The sequence below is a fragment of the Periplaneta americana genome, chromosome 17 (assembly GCF_040183065.1).
Source record: "Periplaneta americana isolate PAMFEO1 chromosome 17, P.americana_PAMFEO1_priV1, whole genome shotgun sequence".
Lineage (NCBI taxonomy): Eukaryota > Metazoa > Arthropoda > Insecta > Blattodea > Blattidae > Periplaneta > Periplaneta americana.
This window is the reverse complement of record NC_091133.1, coordinates 78,395,413-78,418,495: the sequence shown is the minus strand read 5'-3', so window position 1 is coordinate 78,418,495 and position 23,083 is coordinate 78,395,413. Positions and strand designations below refer to the sequence as shown.

Sequence of the window (23,083 nt, the reverse complement as noted above, 5' to 3'; positions counted from 1 at the left end):
AGGACTTATCCGCTTTGCCCTGCCACCTTTATTTGACTACATAAGTGTTAACTGTATTTTTATATGTATTTCTCTATTGTAATAAAGCGTGTTAGATCATTTTACATAGTGGAGGCATTACTTCACACTAATTAAATTATAAATCAGCAACATTGATCTTAATTTTTACTTGAAAAGGTCGTAATGTGTTTTTAGATGGTTCAGTTTTTCAAACGGAAGACGGAACAAGCCAAATGGTCTGAAGAAGCCATGAAGAAAGCACTTGAAGAAATAGAATGTTCCAATCATTGGTTCTGCTATCTGGCCATACAACCATAATGTGTTTGTTGATGAAGATTTTGCTCCAGATCAACTTACAGATCGTACACTTGACACAGAAATAAGCGAAACGACAGTTGGCTGAGATTTAACAAATTCTGCGATGCCAGCTTCTTCAGCGGCTGAAGACACAGTTAATGCTCACCTCTGTGATGTCGGCATCTTCAGAGATTGAAGAAATATTCAATACATCAATTACACTCAGATTTTCCGGGCAAAGCGAATAATTAACTGTATTTTCTTTTTCATATCATATCACTGTCCGTAGGTACGGGAAACGAATTGCTGTTTTTTAGATATTTGGACAACATGTGTCACAACCATTGTCATGAAGTTTTTAGTTCGGGAGCACCAAAATATAGCCTGTGACATTGTTTATTCTTAACTTATCCGCTTTTCCCGGGTTTCCCCTACGAAATAGTACCGCCACAGTCTATTGTTTCTAGTACCCTCATAACTCAAGCTTCGTGGCTGCATATACTAGACTGTGATATTACCACAGTCTAGTATATACAGTCACGAAGCTCAATACGTACGGAATATGCATCCATAGATAGTTGCTAACCACTAGGATCGCCACTATCGCCTCATCACATACAATGTGAAACATTACCGGCACAGTCCATTGTTCCTAGTACCCTCATCAACTCTAGTTTCGTGACTGTATATAATAGACTGTGGTAATACTGTACCTCTTGTTATCATTTCACTATTATTCTACTTAACACGAACCATAATATAAGACTGATGGATGCTATAAAGATTCTTTTATGCGCTGTTTCATTCTCAAAATAGAAAATAATGCGCAAAATTGCATTTTTTAGAAATCCTTTAAGTCACAAAATATAAAGCTTTGGGAAACACAAAGAAATGTATGAGTTAACAATTGGAATATTTGAAGTTGGAAATGTTGGTAAACACATAACGAATATTTTTGTATGCATAATAAGATTTTTAAATAGAATGTGACTCTATTCATGTTTGAAAATGTTTTGACTTTTTTTTTTATCAACATCTGGTAATGATTTAACAAAGTGCTTTCTTTATTTAATGAAATAATTGAAAATTTGGTTAAAAATAATATGAGTTTGATTCTCAAAACCCGTATTCAGAAGTAGGCTTCTTAATTTTTTATCCATGAGAATAAATTTTACTCTAACCTGTGTAAATGTCAGTAAGGACATAATAATAAAGTTTTGCATGAAATAACCTAATTATTCTAACAAAAGCAAACTTCGGACACAAAATAATTAATTTGCCAAACATAAAAGCTTAGGGTATAATTTTGTTCATTTTGTTTCAGCGTTGTCACTGACTTATGGGCCTTCTCCACAAAACCTAATTTTTCAAGAGCACATGCCACAACGTTTTATTTGTGGTATTTTCCTTAAAGAAATTATATATCTATCCCTATAGAACAAGTATTGGCAATAAACTCAATTTTGTTAAAATTTTACTTGTGGGTTTTCTAAAAAAATCGATTCAATTGTACCATGTGTCAGAATTTTCTTTTCTTTTATTCTGTTCAAAGTTTATATTATTTGGTCGTGCCACCTTATGTCATATGATACTTATTTTTAAGTAAATTGTTTGATGTGAAGGTAAAGGAAAGGTGAAATGAATAGTGTTGTTTGAGTGACATTTCCAAAGCATGGGAAGCTGAAAAACTCTGTCTTTAGATTTTGTCCATCGAACCCATGTACAGTATTGGCAAAAAAACCGGACCGACCCATGTAGCTGATTTCAGAGCCTTGTTCACTCCAAAGCACGATAGACTGGTAACTAAGACTTTCGTGGTTCGAATCCTGCCTACGAAGGAAACTTTTTTTGTTCCTTATTCAAATTTATTCCCAATACTTTTAGATTGCTGGTAAATTCATGTTCTGGGAATAATAAGTTAATTAAGTAGTAAAATATCGCTGCAATTAAAAGTATTGGGAATAAATTTGAATAAGGAACAAAAAAAAGTTTCCTTCCCAGGCAGGATTCGAACCACGAAAGTCTTAGTTACCAGTCTATCGTGCTCTGGAGTGAACAAGGCTCTAGAATCAGCTACAAGGGTCGGTCCGTTTTTTTTTTTTTTTGCCACTGCTGTACAAGAAATGATGTCTTATGACGTAATACAGAACAATGGAAGGTACTTAGGTTTAATATATTTTTATATCACTTGATGAATAAAAAGTTTAATAAAAAATAAATACATATTAATACATCTTCTAAAATGTCTGGAAATTTTCGTCAAGTTTTTCTCTTTTAACTGATATCTTACCACAGCTGCGGTAACATTCCTCTTATCTAACGTAGATAGTTGTCCCCAACAGCTTCTGTATTTCCTTAAATTTCTCCTTGAATTAATTTTATGTCACAGACATTTCACTTTATTTCCTGCGACACTACAATAAATTTCCCGGTTGAGAATGGCGTCACTCCCACTTTGCAGTGTGACATCTATACAAACAGTTGAAAGAGGATTATTTCCATTGTGTGCCTAATCAAACAAGCTGATTTTGTAGTTCGTACGTTTTTAATTGAATAACAAAATCAAGTAAAGGTACATTAAGTGTAAGTGTAAATCTAATTCAAATTGAAACTGTTACCAAAAGGCTATTGATAATACAGACATAATGGATAAATGACAGAATAACAGTGGTATAAGATATCGAGGCACTGTGAGAAACTTACCTCACACTCGCTTTAGTAGGTTTAGTATTACTGCTAGGTACGTGTCAGATTCAGAGCAACTGTCTAGAGTTAATTTCTGGAATTTGGAAATCGACTAGAGTCTGTGCACGAAACTCACGTTGAGGAATGTGGCTTCAGTGTAATTTATCTCCTAAGTACGTGAGACTATTAGCACATTAGACTGCCAGGTGACTGCGTATTTGTACCAAAATAACTTTGACTTGTATTAATATTATTCGGTTTTCAAGGTCGAAAGCTGTTCATTATTTTTGTAGTAGCAATATTTCATTAACTAATATGTAATTAAGCCATTAACATAATCCTAAATTGGTAACTTAAGTCAAAATTGAATACCTCAGAATGATAAGTAGATAAATACCAATGCAGTAGTTTTGAGATAATCGAGAAAAACTATTTTCATAATTTTTTTTCGTCATTCAGTAAATGTCTTAATAGTCGTTGAAAAATGTCCGATATTGTTTAACTTTATATACAATTAAAGTAAATATTAGTGGAATCTCCAATGAATTATTAATAATAAATGACAATGAATTATCCAGTTCTCACGCTCAATAAAAATTCTGAATTTCTTTCAATACAAAATGATTAAAATATGAACTTAAAATACTATCTGCCTTAATAACTTTACTCGAAATGTGTTTTAGCATAAAGAAAATAATCATTTCATGGCATTATGTTATTAAAATTAACAAATTCCCTTTATATTATTTTTAACAAATATAAGCAATAAACGTATCTAGTTCTCACACTCAAAGAAAGAACTCAAATTACTTCAAGACAACATGTATATAAAAATATAAATCGTCGTTGTTCCTGCAATAACTCCTATGTGCAAAATATAAAATTTTTCACTAGGAAGAAAACACACATTTAGTATTCATCCTATGGCAGCCGTACATAGGAGACTGTGAATTCTTACATTTTCGAAACAAAGAAATATAATTACATATAGGAGATTTTATTATTTGCTGTATCACTATTTAAGTTATTTAATAGAGCAAAAATCTGAAAATCAAAAAATATGTTACATAGGAGTTATTGCAGTAACAACGACGAAATACTATTTACCAAAATATTAATATCTGCTGTGAGGAAACATATCATATTCATATGCTACTATTGTCACTCTGAGTCCATATCTATGTCTTTTTCTTCACTATCTACACTTACTTCACAAATATGAACATACCATTGCTTATACACTGGAGGAATAAACTTCTCAAGCTTAAAAATATCACCCAGTTTATTCTGACTTATTGGCAATAGCGTACCGCACAGATTTCCAGCTAAATCAAAATTAATTTCATCAACATGCACTCCTTTCTTCACAGCAACAAAAGTATCAGACACCAGCATGTGTGTGTCACGCTGAGAGTGAGATTAGGATAAGTCTGGTGTTTGTCCACTTATCCTTCTCAACAAAAGTGAAAATATAAAAAATCATAACATTCAGAGTTATCTAGTTCTCTTTTTATGAAGCATTTGACTACTATTTCACACCGATAGATGGAGTAAGAGCTATAGTTGCGTTTCACATTAAAATCTCAATTTCATAAAAATGGCCTTTATCCACTTATCATTCTCAGGCCTTCAATTGTAACTTCTAAGGCTTTGGAATATTTTACTCCATCGTTCTTTAGTTATCAAAAGTGTGTACTTTGTACAGTAAAAGGTGTATTTTACATTAGTGATATACAGGGTGTTTCCGGGCTGGTGTTACAAACTTTCAGGGATGATGGGTAAGGGCACATGTATCAATTTGAGATAAGGAACCCTGGTCCGGAAATGACTGAGTCGAAAATTATAAGCAAAAATAGTTGTTTGGAAATGAAATTGTAATTTCGCATACGTGCCCTCCTTCTCTTAATCTTTGGAACAGTCGTGGAAAGATGGTATGGGGCGGATGTCTCCTACGTGGGTACTTGCCCTGATACAATATGTGAGCTTGTCTACTGTTCCCATTGGCTCATCCGTATTCGAAAATCAGGTCTGCTTATTCCGCTCCATTTCACTAGGACTGATCGACTGGACACTGCAACTTGTACACACACACTGCTGTCTACAGACGTGCATATCAGGACCGACCATGTCCGTTACACATTACGCTATTTGCATTGCTTTAGTGTAGTTTCCTGTCCCGACCCCTCAGACAGAGCACTGAACGGAATACTGTAAGTAGGCAACGTAAACAACGTCAGATGAATACAGTATGTGTAAGATGTACAGATAAAAACACATAAATAAGGTATAGAGAGGAATAAAATTATTTCATTTCCACACAACTATTTTTGCTTGTAACTCAGTAATTTCCGAACCAGGGCTCCTTAACTCAAATTGATACATGTGCCCTTCCCCATCATCCGTGAAAGTTTTTAACACTAGCCCGGAAACACTCTGTATAGTATAATTTCTTATAATCAAAAGCGAATACATTCGTTCGCAAATATACCAAAACTGCATTTTCATTTGCGTCAAATGTTCCTTATGCGCCCTCTTATTCTCAAAATACAAAAGAATGTGTAAATTATACAACGTACCAGAATTTAATTTTCATATTTTCTCTCCAAAAAATTATATTATTTGGTCGCTTCTATGCTAACGAACTGGCATATCATGATAATTTTTAATTTATTTCCCTGGTCTAATATCGTAAATAAACTCGGTTTGTGTGTATGAGAACTTGATGTCGATATTCCGTCATTCTCAACATATCAGTATGTCAGTTCATTTGATACATTTATATTTACTTTCTGTTATTGACATTGTATATTAGTCTTCTATAAAATCCGTGTTCCTCTTTGGGTATCTAAGATTGTAGCCTTTTAATATCGTATTATTGTTATGTACTGAATTACATATGATATGCGTAAATAATCACTTAGTGATTTAAAACGGCGCTCATTCCGTCGGATCCCGGCCACTTAGTCATTCGTAATTAGTGTACCTCTTCACATTGAACATTGTGCCACTGCCACACATCTGTGACACAGTGCATGAGGGATGGCACTATAGGGAAACTAAAAGGTGGAACTTAAACTGAGAGGATTCAATCCGGCATAGGAATTGGATTCCGGTGTGGCTTAGTGGATAAAGCGTCAGCACGTAGAGCTGAAAACCCAGGTTCGAGTCCCGGTGTCGGAGAGAATTTTTCTCCGCTCTAACCATCCTTCCTCTTAATATCGGCGTATTGGCCTATCACTATACAGTTTTACCACCGTGTGTGAGGTCTGGTAGCAGCACCATTTTATATAATTTCTTTTGGAAGTACCACAAATATTATGAAGTATATTGGTATTGATATTAATATGCTTTATCTTCAGTATGCTAATTTAATACTAAAAGATTTAAACTTGACACTTCTTCAATATTATGCTCATCTACCATGATTTTGCATTTTACTTAAACAATTTTTTAATATTGACATCATTCCTTACATAATAATTTTTTTAGTCGGTTATTTAACGATGCTGTCAACTACGAATACCATTTTGAACGGCAACCCACAGGCAAATCTCCTCGTTTATGGGCGAAAAGTATTTATAAAGAGCCCTTTTATGCACTTGTTTTGTATCGCGCCACATACGACTGCTAAGTGTCGTACATTCTTTAAATTAACTGGAATAAATGGACCAGTTTATGCATTCTCGGGCGTCCAAGTTGTTTTGTTCTGAAATATGTGCCGTCGTTCCTAGAGAACGCCAGCGGTAAAAAAATCGCGGCAACCTTTCTAAATACATGGCATTTTATTGGTCAGTTGCGCCACTTGTCTTCCGGCCGCTGCCTAGACATCAGCGCTGCCATCAGTGTTGCCAATTTAGCGGTATTCCCGCTAGATTCGTCGTTTTTCTATGTTTAGCCGGTAAAATTTATGAAAATTATATTGCTGATATAGGGATTTAGCGGGTATTTTAGCACTCACAGCGGTAAAGTGATTCCACTTTATATTTACAATATAACAATTTAGCAGTTTCTTCAGTGTTTCATAGCGTGTTTTTAAGAATCTATTTTGCAACACTGGCTGCCATTCACTCTGTCGAATCATTTCAATCCAGTCGCATGAAATTTCTATTCAAGTGGGATTGTTGTGTGGGTTGAAGTTTATTTATTACATACACATCTTTGGCGCCGTCCCTAGTTTAATTATTATCAGTAATTAATATTCCACTGTTTCATAGTTAAAATTTATCAATACAGTAATTTAAACTTCATATTAAATTTGAAAGAAATTTATAAAATTGATATAAAGTTACAGAAATCAAAGTAATAGCCCTTATGATAGGAGCCAGAGGATCTGTTCCTCATTTTGTAAAATTATTTTGTCAACACACATAATCTAAAAATCCATATATTGAAATTTATTGTGTTATTAGCATCTAAGGATTCATATCAGTTCTAAGAAACCGTTATAACTTACAGCTGCAAATGTCTATATTTCTGTATTTGTATATTGTAAAAATCCTTGTAACGCTCTTTTATTAGTTTTACGAGTAGATAAGCTTATATGAAGGGTTCAGAACCATAGTGGGCCAAGCGCCATTTACTAAAACCGTAGAAAACAAGGGTTAAAATGAAGTTATTACCATAATTCAATGGAAACATATAGCAAGCAATATAAAGTATACACATTAAAACTAAATTATATATCAATCTTCATTAAACTATGGTATTCACTTAAATTTAACTCTTGCTTTCTCCGTTTTTAATAAATGGCGCTTGGCCCACTATGGCTCTGAACCCTTCATATAATGTAATATTAATTTTCTTCTATACAATCAAATAAACTGCTAGAGTACACTTTGTCCTCGTGACAATTCTCTAATGAGACAAGTCTCTAATAAAGAAAAAAAGAATGTAGGGTGCATTGTCTTTCAGCTGTACCAGTTTTAATAAAAAATATATAGAACAGGTAACCAGAACAGAAGCGATGCTCTTGATCCCACATTGCATACCAATTAAAATAATGAAGCGATTTATGTTTAGAAAAAGTAAAAAAGTAAATGCACAATTATTAATGATGCTATATATACTGTACATTAAAAATATCCATTTGTATCACATAAGAGGGTTTGTCTTATAAATAATATAATATTGAAATCTGAGATAAATTTATCTTTCTTTGGTACATCGTCTCTACATAACTCTGGCAAACCATTCAGCTAAAATTTTAGTCAATTAAGTCACCGCAGTAACTTCGATAAAATTGGTGAACGACTTTAACTTGGTAAAGCGGTATGCCTAGCTGCTCACTGATTTCATCAACGTTGCCTGAAAAGAAATGCAAATGGAATTACATAAAGTGAATTTTAAAAGACAAGCGACAGCCCATTTTCTCGTTTGACTGTAGAAGTTTCTGAATATACATTCTTAAATTCGCACCTTTGTTTCTTTCTAAGAAGATTATGGACAGCTATTGAAATATTAAACGGAATTTTATATTTAAATTATTAAAACAGATATTTCTTTTAATTTACAAGACAGGAACACTTTTCCGATTTTATTAGTATCTATGAATCATCGATATCTCAGAAAATTGTCGTCGTGAAGATTATCCAAATTTTCAATATATATATATATATATATATATATATATATATATTTCTTCTACTTTATTCTGAATTTTAATGTTTCAAGGAACTCTTTTTAATTAATAGTAATTCATTTACAAAATTTTGGCTGAGAATTGATCAGTACTTATGCATTTTCCTGTTTGAATAACTTCAAGGAAAAATTGTTCCGGGGCCGGGTATCGATCCCGGGACCCTTCGCTTAGCGCGCGAACGCTCTACCGACTGAGCTACCCCAGGAACTATACACGACCCCGTCACAATTTTTCCTTTGTATCCACACAACTCAAATGAGCTGACAAGACGCCAGAACTGAACTATGAGCGCATACAATACTGTGCGACTTAAATTGTGGCTTTCTATTAACGTACCTCCAGTAACGAATCTATTATGCAAATCTGGCTTTCAGGTAGTAGCTCCCTGTAAAGCAGGTTTGAATAATTTCAAGGAAAAATTGTTCCGGGGCCGGGTATCGATCCCGGGAGGTACGGTGTCGTGTATAGTTCCTGGGGTAGCTCAGTCGGGAGAGCGTTCGCACGCTAAGCGAAGGGTCCCGGGATCGATACCCGGCCCCGGAACAATTTTTCCTTGAAATTATTCAAACCTGCTTTACAGGGAGCTACTACCTGAAAGCCAGATTTGCATAACATTTTCCTGTTATTTTCTAATTATTATTCTTGCCTAAAATATTTGTAATGTTTTCGTGAACACAGAGATAAAAAAGTTTTTTACTTGCCTCTTGGAAAAATATTTCTCTTCAATTATTTTTATAATGAAATTATTATTTAAAAATTTTACGACCAATTTAATTAAAATAAAAAAAATACTAGAACAAAAATTGGAGTGTATCTAGTTAAGATGTTAAAGATAACTAAGCAAGTAAAATGTGACTGATATATCTCAAAATGTATCAAGTTGTTATAAAAAATAATACGGTTTTTAAAGTTTAGGAAAACGAGCGACAAAGAGGAAATTTAAAGAATAGAATATATATATATATATATATATATATATATATATATATATATATATATATATATATATATATGTTTTATTTAACGACGCTCGCAACTGCAGAGGTTATATCAGCGTCGCCGGATGTGCCGGAATTTTGTCCCGCAGGAGTTCTTTTACATGCCAGTAAATCTACTGACATGAGCCTGTCACATTTAAGTACACTTAAATGCCATCGACCTGGCCCGGGATCGAACCCGCAACCTTGGGCATAGAAGGCCAGCGCTATACCAACTCGCCAACCAGGTTGACTAAAGAATAGAGAAGTGATATTTGCGATAATTGAAGAGCATATCTCAAATACTATTAGTGATGTCCAAGATATCTATCACCACCGGAAAGGGAAAAGTTTCTGTCTAAAGAAACAATTTAACTGAAAAATAACCTCTTTCACCTTGGATAGATGGATCTTCTCCTCAAGCATTTTAGTACAAAAACTGTGACACACACTGATTGTTACTGTTATGCTGCACAGTTTGTGTTTTGTACAATTTAAACAAAGCAACGTCAAACGATATAGACAATCACGTTTATTGTGATAATGTGCATGGATATTTTACTCGTACAAATATGAACAGTTCGTTTCACAAAATGTTGGAAAACAAAACCTAACACTGGAAATTTTTACTTCCCGGTGCATAATTAGGAGGCAGGGGAAAAATAAACACCTTTACATATAGTTGCAATGAATGAATTCTATTGGGAACAGTGGAAACAACCGTTCTTGGGTAAAACGTTTAATACACTCTTAAATAAACTGTAATTTTGTGTGGAAATGACAGGAGAGATTTTTCAAGAACAAAAAGTGGCATAATAAACGAGAGTCAGTACATACGGGTATTGGAAAGGAAGTGCATAAATCTATCCATGTACAGACATGACTCTGAATTTGTAGAATGAATTTTTTACACAAATCTTGTTACAAAGATAATATGTTTTATTGATTGTGTAATAGTAATAATAATAATAATAATAATAATAATAATAATAATAATAATAATAATAATATAAATTAATAATAATAATAATAATAATAATAATAATATATCCTCAGATTGAGGTTCTGGCTGATGTGTACATGTATTATCAGGCAGTACATCTCACTTGACGGTACGTGGCAGAGAAGAACAATTGTTTGTATGCATTGTCAGTCTTATTAGTGTAATATGTAGCTAATCGGAGATGTATGCAATGGAGAGGGAAAGGAGCTGGCTACACTACCCAATTATCTCCTAGCCTAGTTGCCTCATAAATGGTACCTTCTTGGTGTCATTTGTGGGGTTCAGACCTGTCTTCGGACAGTTGACTAAACAACAGCAATAATATAATATAAGCATAAATAAGAACTTATTAGAAAATATTGATGCAAAGTAGACATCTTCTTCTCAGTGGAAGAGATACAATGTAATGTAATTTAATGCTTTATATCCCAGTACCTTTGAGTCTTGATAAAATGAAATTTGGCTGACTTACAATACATCTCTTTTCCTCTAGTCTGCATTTTAAATATTTGAAAGACATTTTTCTAAGTAACAGTAATCTATTTCCAGATGTTTGTATGGATATTGTGCAATCATCATAAAATATTTCCATACTATTTTCCGCATGTGTATGAATATTTCAATCATTCTCATTTAAAAATGTTCATAGAACCTATACTAAGAGAATCATATAAAATCTTCTAATTATCTTTTTAAGTTTTTATGAATTTTTGTATTACAGTTGGTTAATACTTTAAACATTTTCAAAGTAAATATTGTCTCTTAAGAGTAATAGAGAGAAAGTGCTAGAATAATTATTTTAATTCGTGTTTTATTTTATTTTATTGGATTATTTTACGACGCTGTATCAACATCTAGGTTATTTAGCGTCTGAATGATATGAAGGTGATAATGCCGGTGAAATGAGTCCGGGGTCCAGCACCTAAAGTTACCCAGCAAATTCGTGTTTTTAAAAGTCAAGAACACATAAACTAGTAAAGTTTCATTAAAATATCTCAGAAACGTTTAGTTACCAGGCAAAAATGAACTGTAAAATTAAAAATTTCGGTGAAAAAGAATTTAATTTCACACACGACTAACGATATTCGTATATATGTTAAATGACATACCTCAGACACTAAGCCACCGGCGTGGCTCAGTCGGTTAAGGCGCTTGCCTGCCGGTCTGAAGTTGCGTTCGGGCGCGGGTTTGATCCCCGCTTGGGCTGATTGTCTGGTTGGATTTTTTTCCGAGGTTTTCCCCAACCGTAATTTGAATGCAAGGTAATCTATGACGAATCCTCGGCCTCATTTCGCCAAAATATAATCTCGCTATCACCAATCTCATCGACGCTAAATAACCTAGTAGTTGATACAGCGTCGTTAAATAACCAACTAAAGTAAAAAAAAACTCAGACACTATCAGAGATATATGATAAATTGTTTCACCTCAAGAAAGATAACAATTTAAATTATAAATTGAAATGATATTATTTTCTGACTCACGAAAGTTTATAACCTTCCTTAAGTTTGCAAGTTACAAAATCAACTCCTGTAATTGTGTCATAATATCCACTTCGATAATGTGATCTTACTCTTCTTCCTCCATTTTCCTTTTCCTGGTATCCATCTCTTTCCAATCTTGTACTTTACTACTCGTACGTTTTTTCTCGACTTTCTGTATTTCTATCGAAGTTTTTACACTCTTTTTCTTACTCCTGTTCTACCTTCAATCCATTTGATCTTTTCTTTTTCTTGTTCCTCATCTATTTCTTCTCGCCTTACTTTCTTGTCTCTTAATAAAATATATTCAGTGATTTCAAGTATATTTTAGGAGACTTTTACGCGAACACATTGAAATAATAATAAATTTGCTAATATTTATACTCCAAATGCAAACATTTTGCAAATTTAACATAATTCATTAATTAACATCAATTTAAAAGATATTTGTATTTAATTTCACAGTTAAAATCACGTGAAATTGATTCACATGCATTAGCTTTTAACGCTGCATCTTTGTATGACTTCAGTTTCTTGTCATACAAACAGGGATGTGTATGGTAAATAGCAACAAATCGACGCCATTGTGTAACTGAGAATAGCAGTGCGTTCTGATTGGCTGATTTCTTATGTTTCGCATAACCGTAAACGCAGGAGCTTGTAGCTTTCAAAGTTTATGTTTATGTTTACGTGTTTCATTGTGAACGGTTCTATTACATTAAATAGCGTCTAGCTTTTATGTTCACGTTACGTTTAATTTTCATTGTGAATTTCTCTTTACGGCCAGATAACCTCTAGCACAAGAGTTAGTTGTGTTGCATATTCATAAAATTTGGCTATATAATCTCAAAAGGGATTATTTTGAAAACTGTTTGTACCTCTGCACCATTGACCTAGATGTGTCGGAATCTACGCTCCTAAATCTACAACTTGGAATGAGTTTCATTCAAGCACCGCGTTCTGAGATCCAGACCTCTTGTTAGAGGCCCCGGCTTCATCATAACGTACTGTATTTCATTGTAATGACGGAAAGGTGTAAACACTATCTCTGCAGATTATCATAATGACTGCAGTGACAGCGACGAAGTTGATGACAGGGATGATTGAGAAGGACTGTGCTTGTGATATTACAATCGTCTGATCCTCTTGTGCAGGTCCACCCACCCCTGGGCGCTACGTATCGTGTAATGAAGTGGAAGAAGCAAATTACCTCGATGCAAATCGTGCGGTCAGGGTGCAGGAGGGTGGGAAATGGGGGATGGATACGCTCGGCCCATTAGCAAAGGGGTACAAATCCCTCCCCCATATTGTCGGTTATCAAGAGGGATCACGAGGGTAAGCCAGAAACCGGACTGAGTAGGCTTTACGTTTGCTGCGAGGGTAATTTCCACCCTCCCTCCAGTCCGCGGTTCTTCAATGGAGTAGTCCATTGTCGACTAACATTCCAGGGAGAAAAAAGTACATTTGTGATCTATATAAGTAACGAAGATCGTATGAGTTTTATTATGTTTGTTTTAATTTGTATGTATATATTTACGTAGGCTTATGTTGGATCATCCTACTGCCCCCATGCTTACTAGTAGAGTCTAGTATAACATGATTAAACACAGTAAATAAATATGGCTGTGGAGAATGAGTACTAAGCATTATTCCACCCTGCATCAAAGAGAAGTTGGTTGTTTTTTTATGTTCCGTACACTTGGCAGCCTTAAGGCGGCTTCACAATTGCCCGGGAATGGCAACTAGAACGAGAAGGGAAAGCCGAGGAATGAGAACGGGAATACTAATATTCACAACTGAACGGAAAGCTGAAGCGTCTGCGTTATTCTAATGTTTCAAGATGGACGACGACGAGTTAGTCACATATTTTGTACTTATTTTAATATGTGTTTCAGTCGCTCAGAGCACTAAAAGAAGGTAAATATTACTCCCTATAATAAAATAAAAAGTCATTTAATGTCTTACACAAATTTAATACGTATGAAAGTGGAAAATGAGAACTTCATTGTACTACGTTTCTTAATAAGGTTATGTGCTACTATCTAGTTGACATCATGATGTTCGTTACATTGTATTCCTTATTTTCAGATGGTGGGTTCGACCAATGAACCAACAAAGAAATGAGCGTGGAGCATTTGTGAATATATTCAAATATATAAAGGTACATGATCATGAGGCGTTTTATAAATATACAAGAATGGAACCCCAGCATTTCGAAAAAAATATTATCATTAGTGAAACACAAGCTACTCAAGAGGAGTAGGCGAGAATGTTTGAGCCCAGAAATTCGGTTGGCAATGACTCTAAAGTATCTGGCTCATGGTGGTTCATTTTTAAATCTGAGTTGGGAATTCAGGGTTGGGCATTCTACCGTTTCGAAAGTGATCGCTGAAACCTGTGATGTGTTATGGGAAGTACTTTATCCTTTATATTTTCCGTTTCCCACCAAAGAAGAGTGGTATAATATAAGCGAACGTTTCCTAGAGAGGTGGGACTTTCCCAATACTCTAGGTGCCATTGATGGGAAACATGTCCAAATCCAGTGCCCTTTAAGATCCGGTAGTATATTACAATTATAAACACACTTTCAGTTTAATATTAATGGCATGCTGCGATGCAGACTATAAGTTTATATGGGCTGACATTGGAGCATATGGCGCTGAAAGCGATGGTGGTGTATTTAGAAGAAGTAAAATAGGAAAAAAATTGGAGAATGGATCTGCAGAACTACCCGAACCTCGCACTCTACCAGGCAGTAATATTTTAATGCCATATTTCTTTGTAGCAGATGAGGCTTTTCCTCTAAAGCAGTATATTATGCGACCTTATCCTGGTAAATATTTAGGAGAGAAAAAAACTATTTTTAATTTTAGACTGTCTAGGGCTAGGAGAAATATCGAAAACAGTTTCGGTATACTCGCAAGTAGATGGAGAGTTTACAGACAACCATTGTTATGTTCAGTGAAGACTGCAGAATCAATAATTAAAGCCACATTATGTTTACATAACTATTTGAGAACAGAAGCTTGCAGCCAGCACCCATCTCAAAATTTGGGAAACTGGAGAGAAATCACAAGAAATGACACAAATTTCAGATCAGTTGGTCGAATGGGATCTAATATTGCTGCTCAGGCAATTTATAAATTACGGGATAATTTAGCGGATTATTTGGTTTCAGATGCTGGAGCAATATCCTACCAACATGGATATGTAAACAATGGGAGATAGAAGTATGTCAATGTTACTATATTTCAATTGAATTATGGAAAGTATTTATTGAACACAAAAATAGGAACACAGAGTATTTGATTATTTACAAGTATCCAATAAAATATTACAGAAATTTGTATTTTTTTAAATTTATGAATACACTTATACCAACATCTAAAATAACTTGTCTCAGTTTATGGAATATATTTTTCTAACAGGTCCAACACCTCCTCCTTAAATTTAAATTTATCTTTGTGTGGGATCATTTTCATGTCTTCAAGTACAGATTTCATGAAATTGAGGTCACTTGGTCCTGAATATTCCCTCGTTGCCACAAAAGACGTAAAAGAATCAACAACTTTAGAGAGGGTATCGTGCAGGTTGGCTCTCTTAGGGCGAAATTCCTCTTGGAAACTTCCACCTAAGGAACTTTCCTGCATGGGAGCTGGTGATTCTGTACTCGTACTGGCTTCATCGGAAAGGTGCATTGCTTCTGATGTAGCCTCAACACTTGTGCTCGGGGTGACATCTAGTGAGCTTACAGTTGAAGTCATTCTAAGCAAACAACAACGTCATAAGTTACAGACATATTATCCGTAAAATATACATAAGATTATAAAAATTTCAGTGAATTTTTTTAGTACAATAATAATGTAATCCAACATGTGTTGGAAAAAGGTTAATAGAATTATCAGTTAACAATGAAGATTAATTAATTTTAATTTGAGTGGCATTTAATAATTTAGATTTTCAATTGTAATAAATTGTAAATTGTTTAACAGACACTTAAAACAGATTGTTAATTGCTGATTGTAATTTCTAATGAATTCAGCAATTAATAATGAATAGAAACCAGATTGTATATTAGGAAAACATTTTTAAAAGCAAAATCAGAATGAACACATGTTTAATCCAACTTATCTTTTCAGATAGTAATAAAATATTATCTGCTTCAAATTGGAATTGACCTATAGATTGTAAAGATACTGTCAATAATATTTCCAACATTGTTTAGATCATATAGGCCTAAATGCAGCTCAGAAGTCAGAACTCTAAAAATGTGGAGAAATAGCATTCTTTTGTATTTCTTTTGTGCATTGAACATTTTTTCTCCTTTATTGTGATTCTCTTTTAAGTATCTTGATACTTTTAAATTACAGTCCTTCCTTGTTGTTGTTGTTGGGCAATTGGTTACACCCTCTCTGATCTATCAAATCTATCTGGAAATGAACAAATGCCAGAATCTGAAATACCTCCCAAAGTGCAAGATGTACATTATAGCTGTTACTACAGGGTATGTCTGTACCCTCAAAATCAAATCTAATCAATAACTAACACTTGAGATTAATGATATTACTTACTGACGGTTCACTCTGTATGTATGAGTGTACAAACACACACAATCTATTACAAACTATAGTTATATACAGAATGAACAGTAAGTAATGTCATTACTTTCAAGGGATTATTCTTTGATAAATTTCAAAGAAAAACGTTTAATACATTTTTGCTCCTTTTTTAGCTTCCTTTTCGAGAAAAAAATTATTTTATATGAATCATTTCATAGCATATTTTGTGAAAGCTACTGAATTAATTCCCTATATGCTCAGTCAATTTAAGAGAGCAATGTATTATGGTCATAAATGACTGAAATAATTTTAGTTTGTCCTCTGAATGTGCAGAAATTTGATCCGAACAAATGTATGTTTTCGTTCTGAGAAGTAATTTTAATACGTAGTGCAGTGTGAGAACGTTGTGAAGGTTATTGCTGCCTGCAGAGAGGCAAATATATGTTGTCGTAGGCCAGGTACCTGAACAGCTGGCGTGTTCGAGACGACGGTTGAGAAGCGAAAAATATAAACATATCACATACGATTGATTTTAAAGACGTCTCGGGAAATTTGATTTGTTGTATAAGTTCACCAGTTATTACTTTAAAATGAAAGTGGGAGGGAACTATAATTTCTAATTGCCGGAAGAAAATGTTTGCGTATAACAAATTGAGTTTCTTTTTTAATAAGTTGATTTGTGTAACTTAAAAATAAGCTTTTCGTATTGCCTGTGTTCACCGATAGTATAGTTAAAATTAAATTGAAAGAGTTTACAAATGAATATTATTTTAAATTTATTTTCGTTTAATGTAAAATAGCATAATATCGTATTTTTATCTTTGCCTGTGGAGTTTTAAATGTTTCAAAATCTTGTTTTTATAATGTGAACTAAGCATCATTATTGTTTTAGTTCTTTAGCTTATTTAATTGAAATGAGAGTGTAGAAATATTTCTTAATGTTTTAAATTTATTTTGAAATAAGCGTATCTTATGGACTATATTCTCTGAATATTTCGTTAAAATTAGGTTGTAGAATTTATTTCCAATTTTTCAAGTTTTGTTTAACATGAAGTGAGCAGTGTTCATTCTCCGTTCTCTAATACAGTAGGTATAACATCAGCTGTATTTTTTATGAGTTAAAACCAAGGTACGTGACAGTGACCTTCAACTTCAGAACAAGCCAGGTGAAGGGGTTGTTCAGAACAACAGAGACTTATGTGCACTCCCCACTGATTACACAGCGTTGCACAATCTCGTAAAATCGTAAACCATGTATTTTGAAATGCACATTTTTCTGGAAAACTATTCACAACACAGCAAAATGGTATTTGACTTTTTTGTTGCTCTTTACTAAAGAAATCATACACTAGAATTAATGACATTACTTACGGTTCACAAACTATACTACATAGGAAATTAACAATGCCATAAGAAATGCATGTATAAAAAATTTAAAGTGGAATTTAATGTAATGTGTAGGCCTAATAATTTAGTAGGCCATGTGGAAAAGAAGACTATTTACATGATCCTTTGTTAACGTAAGATTTAAGTTAGGTTTTATTGGTCATGGTATCAATATTAATGCCATCAAACAGAAATTTAGTTGGAACTATAGTTTGAAATACATAGCTTACTGATATATATATATATATATATATATATATATATATATATACATACATACGAGAATCTTAAATTTAATTCGCTTTCAGCTAGAATAGTGGGTGCCAAAAATATTCATACTTACTTCCTCTTCCTAATCTAAGGTGCCAACCACAACATAGAATTATAAAGGGAGAAATTATTTTTCTTCTGTTGAGCCCCAGAACCAGAAGGGGGGATAGCTGTAGAATCCGTCAAGGCTGTCACAAATCTGTCCCTGAGGCTGTCCCACTTCTTCTTAACAGTTTCGGCTAAAAATAATGCAATATATTAATATTTTCTCGCCTTTCCGAAAGTAAAATATATAACTAGAATTAATTTATCATCAAATTAACATTAAACGTTGAGTGTATGCATTTTATATGAACATTGATAAATAATATCAACATATAAAATGAAATGAAAGGAAATGTACAGTTTCACAAAATCAGAAGAAAAATGTTGTAATATTGCCAACTTACCATCACTATTCAGGATCTCTGCGATTGTACACCAAGCATTTTCTTTTATTCTTACATTTTTGAATTGAACATTTGTCTTGTCATATAAGAATTCTTTTTCTTGCACATACAAAATTAATAATTCTTCAAACTCCGTAGCTGCCATGATAATCTCGACGAACAATCGACAATCGGAATTGAATAAATTACTGATTTGACATGCGCAGAAGAATCCCGGGAATGGAAATGTTAAAACTTCGTGAAGTTTTGTTTCTCATTCCAGGGCCTACCGTTCCCAGAAAGCAATTGTGTATCCATACATTAAAAAATAAAGCTTCCAAGATTTTTCTCGATTCCGTTCTCGTTCTAGTTGCCATTCCCGGGCAATTGTGAAGCCGCCTTTAAGCCTTATTCTGCTTGTCGGTGATAGACTGCATTTGGTGAAATAAATCCAAGGATTTGCCATAGAATTACCCGACACACGCCTTACATTTATGAGAAGAAATGGAATGGTTGCCTGGAATAACGTTGTAAATCAGTTTTTACAGTTTGTCAGGAAATTGAAAATAGGTTTATTGCGTGCTAACGTTATTAAATATTACAAAATTATGACAGTGTGAGGTCTGTATTAATACTTCAGTAAGTTCTCACACTATTTATATGTATGTATTGCCTTTATCTTCCAAATTACACAACTTTTCGAACATTTACTGTAGAAAAACGTTGTATGTCAATCCAGGGGAACAACGTTGTAAAGCAAAGAAATTTAAATACTTTCCATATTTCCTGGTAAATTCGTTATAGTTGTTACATTTGAGTACATTAAGTAAATAATAATAATAATAATCATCATCATCATGACAAATTAATATCATAAGTACTTGAAACAAATTACACAACTTAAATTATATGTTTAGGCACACAATAGCAATATTACACACACAAGAATCCTTTTTTTCTTTATTCTGTTATTAGGCCATGGTAGAATTCAGAGTAACCATGACCAAAAGGAAGATAACTTGACATTGCAATCAGATCATTTTTTTCTCTTTTGTGATTGGAATAGGGCCATGATAAAGACGAGGGGAGTTATCATGTGAAATATGATTTACTATTTTTTTTTTTTAGAGAATACATTGTCCATGGTAACATTATATCTTGGAATTTCCTCTATTTCAGAGACATGGAATCATCAGAACTGAACTGAAACCAAGCAGCTGTTGTTGTCTTGAGGTCTGGATCCCTCTTTATTGTTTGCTCTGTTAGCCCTATATCCCTGAAGTATTCCTGTTGCATATGAACAACCTCAAATGGTTTGCTTGGCCTTGCTTTGGCAATAACCTCTATCGGTGTGACACGCTACAAGTATGATTGTCCGCCATTTTATTTGCGTTACAACGTTATTCAGCTCAGCAACACAATCAAAATACTACAGCTCTCGAAGTAGTGTGAATATCAGCAAGATTCAAGATGTGCTATACAGCATTTTCAGCCGAAAACTCAGTTTGGTCAAAAACGGACTTAGAACGTTATTCTAGGCAGCCATTCAATTGAAAAAAAAAATCATTCAAATAAACAGTCCAAGTGGGATTGGAACTCACGCTCGAGAGCAGGTTCAGATATCTACAGATATCCAATCCGACTCAAACCATCAGGTGACCAAAACTTGGAACTCATATCGCCCGCTTTCATATTCTCTCTCACTACCATCACATCAATACTCATGACGAGATAAAACGCACCAACGGAATTAAGCACCAACCTAAATACTAAGCCCTATGTATTTTATTACGTCCTTGAGGACTGGCTCGTTCTCTGTTAGAGACAATAGAGTGTGACGGTAAAGAGATGTGAGAATTATTATTTATTACTACGCGTCGCTCTCTTGTCACTTTCATATCTCGTCGCTATGATACGGGCCGATATACATTCACTGAATATTTTATAAGCCACCCCATCTGTCGAGAATAACAAATGAGCGCAGAATTCCGCAGCCTCTACAGAAATGCTTCAAGAAACAGTTCTTTATTAAAAGAAGCGTTTAATCTTTGAAGTGGCAAAGATCAGATACTTCCGTATATATTATTTCTCACCACTTTTCGTTGACAAATGCGCACATCATCATGCAACCGCTTGTTTAATTTGTATATAAACATGAAAATTTGTTTAAGTTATTCCCATGTAAGCGTTTTTATGCATGTATCCTCCATTTATATGTATACTTGATTTATTGTCTCTACGAAAGGAATCCCGAAAATAAAAGGCGATGATATACTGTAGAGTAGACCATGCCTGCACAAGGTTTGCGATCTCCGAGCCGGCTCACAGCTCATGAGCGGAATGCAGATATTAGCTGCGCTTTTCAATTTTCGACGACCAAAAGTCGTCTCATTCCTTTTTTGGGGAACTGTACGTAGAGACTGGCATTTAACAGGTATTTTTTTCTAACATAAAGATTAGTTACTTACATAGGCTAACTAATGCTACATAATAATCCTAATTAACCTTCTGAAGGTTCATATACTCTAAAATATGGAATTGGAGTTCTTTCTGTATGTATATCCCAATATTACAAAGTGCTGTGCGTAAGTTTATAAGGTAAAAGCACATTACCAGTGTTACGTGTTAAACATTAGATGGCGCTTAAATTGTAGTTCACTGTGTTGAGTCTTAAACGAGAGTACAAAGCCATTGTTAATTGTGTGCTTGGGAGCTTTATGGGTAATTAGTAGAAGAACATTATCTTGCGTCTTTACTGAAGAAAACGGGTAAGCCAGTAAGCCGCTAGCAATCCTTCTTGATTTCAAAGAAACCGTATCAATCTTACCTACAATAAACACTTGTGGTACAACATAATGAATTTCCACAAATAATAGCAAATGTATCGCTTTAAACCGAGACTTAAAATAATTGTTTTATATTTATTACAGTGGAAAATAATTCTTTTTAACGTGATTTGTGTAATATAATTTCTTTGCATTTTCTCAGATAGAAATTCAATCGCATTGTAAATTTTACTACTCATATCCTGTCTAGTAAAAATAATGACATTTCCCTACTTTTCACAAATCTGAATACTATTTCTCACGAGGTTTCCTTCAACGTCAGCTTTTTAATACGAATAATGTGTAAGAAAGCTTCTTTTCTTCATTCTTTACGTGTTTCGTTTTCAGTTAAATTTCTTTGCTGACAATCGGACAACTTCTAAATGTTTATTCAACACGTATACCTGCCTAGAGAATTCCGATAATATCGATGTTTGCAGAGCAATCTGTCAATTTGTAACTACTTTCTATCAAGTTTTCTTTTTGAGACAGGTAGAGGTAGAGAGACTCTCTGATACACATCTGACAGTTTTCATACAATAGCTGAAATAAGTGACTCATTATGGCAAATAAGACAGCCATTTGTACAGTAGGTATTCACGCGACAGATTTCATTTAGAACAATTTTCAGTAAAATAGCTCTTCCCATCTTCATTATCGTTGTCGTTAGTAATATCATTAGAAATTGTTAGCTATTATAATTTAAATGTCGGTACGATGAATTTTGTTTTTTGCTTCCTTAGGTGACTTTTTTTACTTTATTTTCATTTGGAAATTCTTTTGTAAGTATATAGGTATTTATCTATATTAATTAAATTATGATTTTTTACTTTCTATCTTAGCAGTTACAGTAATTTCTTTGTTGTTAATGTCTATCATACAATTTATTTCTTCTTGCACATTTTCTGCTTACAAAGTGTGTGTATTAAGATTTTAATATATTTTATTGTTTCATGTTTACTAAAATTTATAAAATATTTATCTTGTTTTTCTTGGAGAATTTTGTTTTATTTTACACAAATTCCCCTATTAAAGTTTGAGCCAAGATGGCAAAATATAGAAAAGACTAGTAATAACATACAAGTTAATAACAAGTATAAATATTAATGAAGAAAATGTAAGGAAAAATTACAATTATTAACTCACTATGACAAGAAACGAATAAGATGTAACTAAGATATTGAGGTATAGAATTATAAAATAGGCAAACAAATAAAAACTTAATAACTAAAAACAATTAATGACGAGGATATATAAAACAATTTGGAATGTATTATTAACGCATAATAACAGGAAACAGTTAACAAGACATGAAAAATATATTTAAAAATTACAAATATTAACAACTTAAAACACCGTAATATAAAACTTAATTAATTGTTAATAAAATCCTCATATCAATGAAATTAATTAATGGCTATATAAATCGTTTCGTAAAATTGAATAGAACCTCTAAGGGAGGCTGTCGTCATATCTTTCACAATATGTTTCTTAAGGCCAATGGAAGTCCAAAAATTAAAAAACAGTGTGAGCC

The 23,083-nt window shown here is 33.6% G+C and overlaps 1 non-coding gene across 1 annotated transcript; it reads right to left on the bottom strand.

Annotated features, from left to right (window-relative positions):
* Positions 1-8,752: 8,752 nt before the first annotated feature.
* Positions 8,753-8,826, bottom strand: TRNAS-GCU (transfer RNA serine (anticodon GCU)). The gene has a single exon. It is a non-coding gene; the product is annotated as a tRNA-Ser (tRNA).
* Between the last annotated feature and the right edge of the window lie 14,257 nt (positions 8,827-23,083).